This window comes from Podarcis bocagei (assembly GCF_964188305.1).
Source record: "Podarcis bocagei genome assembly, chromosome: 6".
Lineage (NCBI taxonomy): Eukaryota > Metazoa > Chordata > Lepidosauria > Squamata > Lacertidae > Podarcis > Podarcis bocagei.
This window is the reverse complement of record NC_138130.1, coordinates 29,921,387-29,929,298: the sequence shown is the minus strand read 5'-3', so window position 1 is coordinate 29,929,298 and position 7,912 is coordinate 29,921,387. Positions and strand designations below refer to the sequence as shown.

The 7,912-nt window shown below is 47.5% G+C and overlaps 1 long non-coding RNA gene across 1 annotated transcript; it reads right to left on the bottom strand.

The window, feature by feature from the left end:
• Nucleotides 1-1,503: 1,503 nt before the first annotated feature.
• LOC308589972 lies at nucleotides 1,504-4,060 on the bottom strand. Its single transcript, XR_014009587.1, has 3 exons — nucleotides 3,765-4,060; nucleotides 2,935-3,097; nucleotides 1,504-1,891 (listed from the first exon to the last, which is right to left on the bottom strand). It is a non-coding gene; the product is annotated as an uncharacterized lncRNA (long non-coding RNA).
• Between the last annotated feature and the right edge of the window lie 3,852 nt (nucleotides 4,061-7,912).

Sequence of the window (7,912 nt, the reverse complement as noted above, 5' to 3'; positions counted from 1 at the left end):
TGGGATGTTTTTGTTAATGTATCTGCCTAAACAGGCTTTGAGTTGCGGGGCGAGGGAGTGCGTTTGTGTTTAAAAGGATTTTTCCAGAGGAGTCATAATCTATGTGGAATGGGGATGGATACTAGGGTGGGTGTGACAGATGAAACTTTTCTCTTGGCTAATATCCAAACTTGTCTCCATCTCACCACCACTTCCACCCCGTTTCTCTCTCCCTAATATCAGAAATCGGTAGAATATTTGGACATACAGGGATCCTGTAACAGTTGTGGAGGATCCACTGAAGAAAGCAAGAGTCTTTGCACACCTACAAAGGCTTGTGGGGTGGACTGCAGAAGCCCCCAAATGCACAAAATCTTTAAAGTGTGGTGGGATTTCCTCCCAACTCCTAGATTTTTATTTTTAGTTTTTTAGTTTTAAGCATCACTGACGACGCGCTCCTTTCAGTTATTCCTTGCAATGGTTCGGTTGTTTTCCATCGAATGCATAGTTGACAATCTGCCTTGCCATTTCTTTTTCCATTCGTATCAGTGTGTACAACTTTGTTAAAAGCTCTGGGCTCATTTTCTCTGCCCTTTTAGAGAGAGAGAGAGAACTGCTTTCAACTTTTACTCCAGCGAGGGGTGGGGTTGTAAACTTGAGTCCCTCCCTTGCAAAGAGCTCGACTTTCCCTCGCAGGTAATTAACCTACTTCTAGCTCAGTATTCTTTTATAACGGCTTTTCAACTCATCCGGATGAGTCCATACAGAGGGTAGGTCCTTGGGCTAACACAGGTTAAAAGAAAACCAGCAGTTGCCCATTTCCTTCTGGCACAGGCTGTCGTAAAAACAGGAGGAAACTGGATGAGTTTTAGCAGGCATCCCCAAACTCGGCCCTCCAGCTGTTTTGGGACTACAACTCCCATCATCCCTAGCTAACAGGACCAGTGGTCAGGGATGATGGGAGTTGTAGTCCCTAAACAGCTGGAGGGCCGAGTTTGGGGATGCCTGATTTTAGGAACGTTATCAGTAGTTCTAGCGTACTGAGGAGAGATGTACGTTCGTCCCTTCCTCTCTCTACGCTGGAGGAACAGAAAATGAGCTTGGTGGCAATGAAAGGGAAGGCCGCTGCTCTGGGAAATCCTTTTGCGTGCAGAAGATCCCAGATCCAATCCCTGGCGTCTCCAGTTAGGACTGGGAAAGACTCCCTGGCCTGACATATGTGGAGTCCCTTAGGAGAAAGCATGCGTTGGGAATGAAGGGCTGACTCTTTAAAACCAATATAATTTTACCACCCTTTTGAGACTGTAGGACCAGAGAAGAATATACAGCAGAGTCACGGGCGTAGCCAGGATTTTTGTTGGGAGGGGCAGGCCTCTTGTGGGGGGGGCAGAACCTCAGTTAGCTATGCATTTTTCTTTATTTATATTTATTTAAGGGGGCAGCTGTCCCTCCTTGCACCCCCCCCCTTAGCTACGCCCATGAGCAGAGTTACAATCCGGGATGCAGTTTGAGAGAACTCCGCCCGAGGTTTAACTGATTTTAATCTTAGAACAGATTGCTTGGGAGGAACGAGCCACAACTGAGGGGGGGGCGTGGGGGGTCTAACTCCCAAGCGTTTAGAATTGATGTGTAAACCCATAATCCACTTCTCTCCACCACCATCCCCACACCCCAGTGTTTGAGTCTGCAGTTAGATGTCCAGAGTTCTCAGAAACTTTGCATCAGCGCCAATCCTTCACACGCGCCTCGGTAAGCGCCTGGTAGGATTGCGACCAGATTCTCCCCACCGCCGTGGTCCTAAATTGCACTAGTCCCTCTCTGGATGTGTATATAAAACAGCTGAGATCTGAAGCAAGTGTTGGAGGAAAAGAGCTGTTTCTGTTGACGTAGACTTGGGCCTCAGTTCTGCACTCTGATAAAATAAAATAAAAATAAATAAAAAGTAGTGATCTTTAAGCTGCTAAATGAGGAGCAGAGGTTACAGTCTTGGACCACAGTGGGATGTTTTTCTTAAGTGTGCTTGGAAAGTTCCGGCTGCCAAATGCACAGGTCTGGGTGGTGTGGGATGATTTATGCACAAAAAGGTTCCCTGCGCTGTGAAACGAGGTTCTGGAGTCTCAGGACGGCGCCCTTCGTGAGAGACCTGAGCGCGCTTCCTTACCTCGATTTCATTTCATCGCGCTTTTAATTTATTTTTAAAGAGTTCTTTCATTCCACCTTCTCATGCAGCAGCTTGAAAAAGGACTGCGCTTGGAAACCAGCTCCCTAGATGCAAGTCCGGTCAAGAAAGCACACAGTTTCTCTGTGGCATATTTATTTAATTTTTTTGCTCACCTTAAGTACTCGGCTCATCTGCAAGCCCGGGGAACCCACGGCTGTTCCCTGTGTGGGATGCAAAAGGAAAGTCCAGCCAAAGTTCACCCGCAGAATTACATGTCCCTTTAGGAAAAGGGCGCGGGGGGGGGCGCGCGCAATGGGGAGAAGCATTATTTCCATAAACGATAAGTAAGGGATAAGGTAATGCTTAAAAGAAATATAGGGGAGAACTTAAGGATTTTTTGTTGGGGGGGGATATTATTGTACCTCGTGTCTAGGGCTAACCTTTCCCTATTGAAATGGAATTATTTAAAGAGGGGAAGCAGAGAGAGGAACGGGAGGGAACCGCAGAGCTGCTATATTTACGTCCCCCAAACCAACATTCAAACAACTTGAGGCTCTCGGGCTGACAGCACGTTTCTATGTACAGTAACCTTTTTGTTATTCGTTCTGGAAAGCCTGGCTGCCGGGGCTGCTGCTGCCAGCGGTTCCACAGACCTCCTTCCTCCAACCCAGCGGAGAACAGTTGAGTGTTTGCTCAGGAGCTCCGAGCTTCACGTCGAGCTAGAGAGAAGGCGGAGGCATGAAAAGAAAAAGAGAGGTGGAGGGGAGAGAAAAAAAAGTGAGGGGGGTCCTCACCTGGAAAGTTTCAGCTGCATCAAGCTGAGCGCTTCTCTCTAGGAGGCCGTTTGTGAAGAAAAGTTGGAGGCAGCGTTTAATCTCATTGTTTCAAGCCCCTCTTGAGTTGTGTGGATCAAAGCTTGCCAGGGGAGCTAGAGACGCGGGGACGCCATAAACCCTCCTGTGCGGGCGATAGATATGTACATAGAATATATAGTTCTCGCGCGCAAGGCTCCCTGACCTGCAGGGGAAGTTGCCACCGCCGGCGCATTTGCCACCACAACACCCATGGCATTTCTGGGAAATGTGAGCCGGAGATCTTCCCGGCGGACTGCCGAGGATTAGAATCCACCTCCTATCATTCCACATTCCCATCGGGGTTTATGGGCCCGGTCGCTAGAATCCACCCAGGCTGATTTCAAGAGGGTTAGTTTCCCAACAGTGTTTAGACTCGGATTCCAGACAGTCCCAGTGTTCAGCTTTTTAAGTTTTGTTGCTGCTGCTGCTGCTGCTGCTGTTGTCGCCGTCGTTGCAGCAAAGAGTTTTGTGGTACCTTAAAGCGGAGCACCTTTTATTGTGGCCTAAGCTTCCGCAGACTAGATCCCACTTCATCAAATCGGAGTTTGTGTGTGTGTGTGTTTAGTAAACTCTACTTCGATGCGTTTCCCGTTCTTTCTTGCTAGTACTGTATTCAGAACTCTTATGAAGGACATTAAATCAATAAACGAAAATTGGCCCCTAAACCCAGCGAGGAATGTACCCACAAAATTAGAAAGAGGAGGGAGCGCCTTTGCTGAGAATTCTTTCAAACAAGCAGGCCAGGAGACACGACTCTTCTGCACGTTTACCTGAGAGTAAGCCCCAGTTTGATCCATGGCCTCTGACTTTACAGGCAGAGATCTCCCAGGTCACCCGTTCTAATGGGTAGCCGAACCCAACATGAAATGCAAATCTTTCCTGGGCCTCCTGCTGCCCCACCATCTCAGACCTCCCGCATCTTTGCCTGCTTGCTCCCAGCTACCCCTCCTTCGTGCTCCGTGGGTCACCACTTACCTATAGTGACGAATGTATGCTGATGTGGTGGGTGACTGGCGTGGGGAGGGAGAGATCCATATATGCACTTCACATTTTTTTCAGTCTATAAATATCTATAACAGTCTAGAGTGACAGGCTCTCCTATGAAACGTACTATTGTTGTTGTTGTTGTCGTCGTCGTTGTTATTATTATTATTATTATTATTATTATTATTATTATTATTATTAATTGGAGATATCGAAGAACTGGACTGGGGAGAGTTGAAATGTCTTGAGTAGCGGGAAGGGAGGAAGCAAATAAATTAATCAATAGTCCTGCCCCCCCCCTTCATCTCAGCACTTTTGCATTACAGTGGTACCTCGGGTTAAGTACTTCATTCGTTCCGGAGCTCCGTACTTAACCTGAAACTGTTCTTAACCTGAGGTACCAGGCTAATGGGGCCTCCCGCTGCCGCCGCCGTGCGATTTCTGTTCTCATCCTGAAGCAAAGTTCTTAACCTGAAGCACTATTTCTGGATTAGCGGAGTCTGTAACCTGAAGCGTCTGTCACCTGAAGCGTCTGTAACCCGAGGTACCACTGTATTGTGATTGTGTCTTTGCAATCGCCTGAACTCTCTTCTGAGTAAACAGGCGTTGAGCTGGGCTGCAAAGTAGACTGTTTTGATGGCTTGGGAGGCAGGTCATTGGAGCCAGGTTTATATTTTGCCACTTCATCCCTCTTTTTTCTCTTAAAAAAAAGGAAAAGTGTCATGCATATTCGGGGGCGTAACGCGGGGTGTCTTCGGGACTCAGGATGAATGATTCTGAGCTTCAGGTTGGAGACGAGTGATGACCTCTGCAAGTGTGGGACCTGTGGGTGTGTCCGTGTCGCTTGGCTGGTAAAGCCTAACCCTGGGGAGCGCAACCTCTGGAAACAATCCCTGCCACTTTCCTTGCCTAGCTTTGAACCGCGACTGACCTGTGTTTCCTTACGGGGATGTGTCCTTAAGAGAGCAGCAGCAGTCGAAACCCAGCACAATCCCTCCCAATTTTGCTAGCTTCCAGCGACAATCCCTCTCTCTCCGTGCTGCGCAGCAAGCTTTTCTGTCTTTGGGTAGCAAGCCCTGTCCCGAGGAGGAGAAGGAAAGCAATTTCCAGAAAGGCAGGGTAGCAAAAAACAAATAACACTAAAAAAACAACAACCCACAAACACAACCTTGTACTGTAGCGCAGTAACGACCAACAAATTTATTGCGACATTAACCCGTTTTGCAAAGTGGTTGAGAGAGAAACCGTGGATTGGATGGAGGATGGAGACTCCTAGGCAGGATGGAGAACGGTGGAATTGACTGAGAGCCTGGCGGTGGCGCGAGGGTAATGTCTTAGAGCCCCCACAAGGAACCCGCATCCTCAGTAGTCAAGGGTCTTCAACTTAGGGCACAAAGCAAGCCACACACATAAATAGGGAATCGGGCTTGCATGCAGGAAGGAGTTAATACAGAGCGTAGCTTATTAGCCTTCCTGGCGTTCCCCCTCTTTCTAGATCTTTATTTATCTGAGGCCTGAGGTTAAGGACACATGCTGGGACCGAACGACTGTATTTCTAGGGGAAAGGGGTTCTCCCCAGAGCTAAGCTTCATAAAGTGTGGTTTGGATATTAGTCTTCGATTTTCCCGTTTCGGGCTGACGGGCCCATAGGTTTCTCCGCAACTGGTCATCTTCCAGACTTGAGGATCGCGGCATTATTACGCGTCTAACTCTGCTAAGGAGGAAAGAAGGTGTGTATCTTTGGGTGGGGAGGTCTGTCCTGCTGTCTCATAAAAACACGGGCGGGGGGCGGGGGCGTTTCCCTTGAAGAGAAATCGCTCGGATGTCTGGAGAGGGAACGCGGAAAGCAGCTGTGAAGAATGGAAGCCACAATTAAGCACCAGGCGGCTTGTGGTGGCACCTTCAAATGTACACGTCTACTCGTGGGTAAGTCCTTTCAGTCAAACTCTGGAAAGGCTGCAATCTGAGGTCAACTCACCTAGGAGTAAGTCCCATCTGAACTCAATGAAACTTCCTGCTAGGCTGTTCAATGAGGCTTATATATTCCCCATATGACTTGGAAATAAGTCCCACTCAATCGATCCAAGGAGACTTAGGTCAGGCATTCAATAATAGTGGTTCTTATGTTTCCTGCCCTCCGTCCCGTTTTCTCTCCATCCTAATTCAATCCCGAGACTCCTTCCAGGGTGGGCCTGTTTATGGGCAGCGACCCTGGTATGGTCTGCTCCATCTATTAGACTCCTGTAGATTGTGCAGCCACTGAAAATCCCTGCATGGATCCCTCTATTTCTGTAATGGGTTCAATCCAAAGCCTATGTCTGCCAGATTGTCCAATGAAACGTGAGGAATCTGGCTATTGACTGGCTGGGATGTGCCAGGAGCTCTGGTGGTTTCTCTCCAGGGATTGACTCCTGATCTTCTTGCACATGCGGGCAGGAAGACCACAATTTTGCAAAGCCTTGTAGAAGAATGAGTCCTCAGCTCTGACCTGTGGCCACCTACTCGCGAAATTTCAAGCTAGGAAATGGTTGGCTTCTGCTTTGATGTTCTTCATAATCATTGACTGTTCCTGGACGAGAAGATTCCAGAGCTGTGGAGTCCTCCTTTGTGAGACGACAGGAGGCGAACCAACACAACTAACCAAAGAGGAAACGGAAGCCGGGGTTGCGATGGGGGTTAGAAAGATGTGATTGCAGTTGCTAGGCAGGGATTTGGGCTGTAGATCAAACGACAGGAGCGTTTCGCGAGCGCCCTTTGACTTCCGATGAGCTGTGATCCGAAATCAATTCTCCCCGCCGGTTGTCTGCACGCCCACTGGACGCTTCGCGCGCCAGCCACAAGTCTGCGCCCGAGTAGGGCAAATTCTAGTTGTTTTTTTAAAAATAATAATAATAATTATTATTATTATTATTATTATTATTATTATTATTATTATTATTATTATTACAGTATTATTATTCCAGTTTTGGCCCGTACTCTATTGCCAGCATGACAAATGGTTATAGCAAAGCCTCATCGGGAGATAACTCGTGTGTGTGCTAAGGATGTTCGGCAACTCCGACACCAGAAAAAGCTGCGCTGCCAGGAACTTGTCTAGTTGTCCTCGCTTGGAATAACTTCTTTTGTTTTCTTGATTAGTTCATTCCGCAGATTTTCTGATCATCATTTCTCTGTCCAAAAAAAAAAAAAAAGAGGGAGAAAGGACGTTTCCTAATATGTAGCCTAGAATCATCGAGGGGCCTGGAATGGGGAGGTTATAATCTCTCAGTTCAGTTTAATGAAGAATTATATCCTGCACCACCAATGGACTTCAGGGAGCAAAAGAAAGGTTTCGGCTTCCCACCTTTATCGCCCACCCGCCCACCCTCCTGCCACACCGCCATCTCTCATCATACTCCATTTCTGCCCTCTCTGCCTGCTGTTACAGCCACCAGTTTAGCTCCTCTGATCATTGTGCCACCCAGCTCCATGGAAAGCGACCATAGTTTGTGTGGGAATGTTAAGGAAGGTAGGAGAGGATATATTGTTTTGATATTTTCCCTCCTCACTCACGTTAGTGAGTGAACAGCAGAGCACATTCCCTTTGCAACTTATTGGAAGCAAGTTGATGCTTCGTTAGAATCATTTAATGAAGCAATCCAGTCTGGATTGCCCAGTCTGGATTGTTCCTGGTAAGTTTCCCCCTTTATTTCCCTCTTAAAACAACAACAACAACAACAACAACAACAACAACAACAACAACAACAACAACAACAACAACAACACAGTCTTCTTTAAAAGGATAAAGTTTTACTCACATTCAGTTCACAGCAGTAATCTGAAGGCAGGCATCTCAGACTTTCTGCTTGTGCGCTCCATCCTATGTGAAGTTGAGCCATGCGCTAGCTAAGAGCCAGGACAGAGAGAGTCCAAGAGTAAGAAAGTAAGAGTAAGA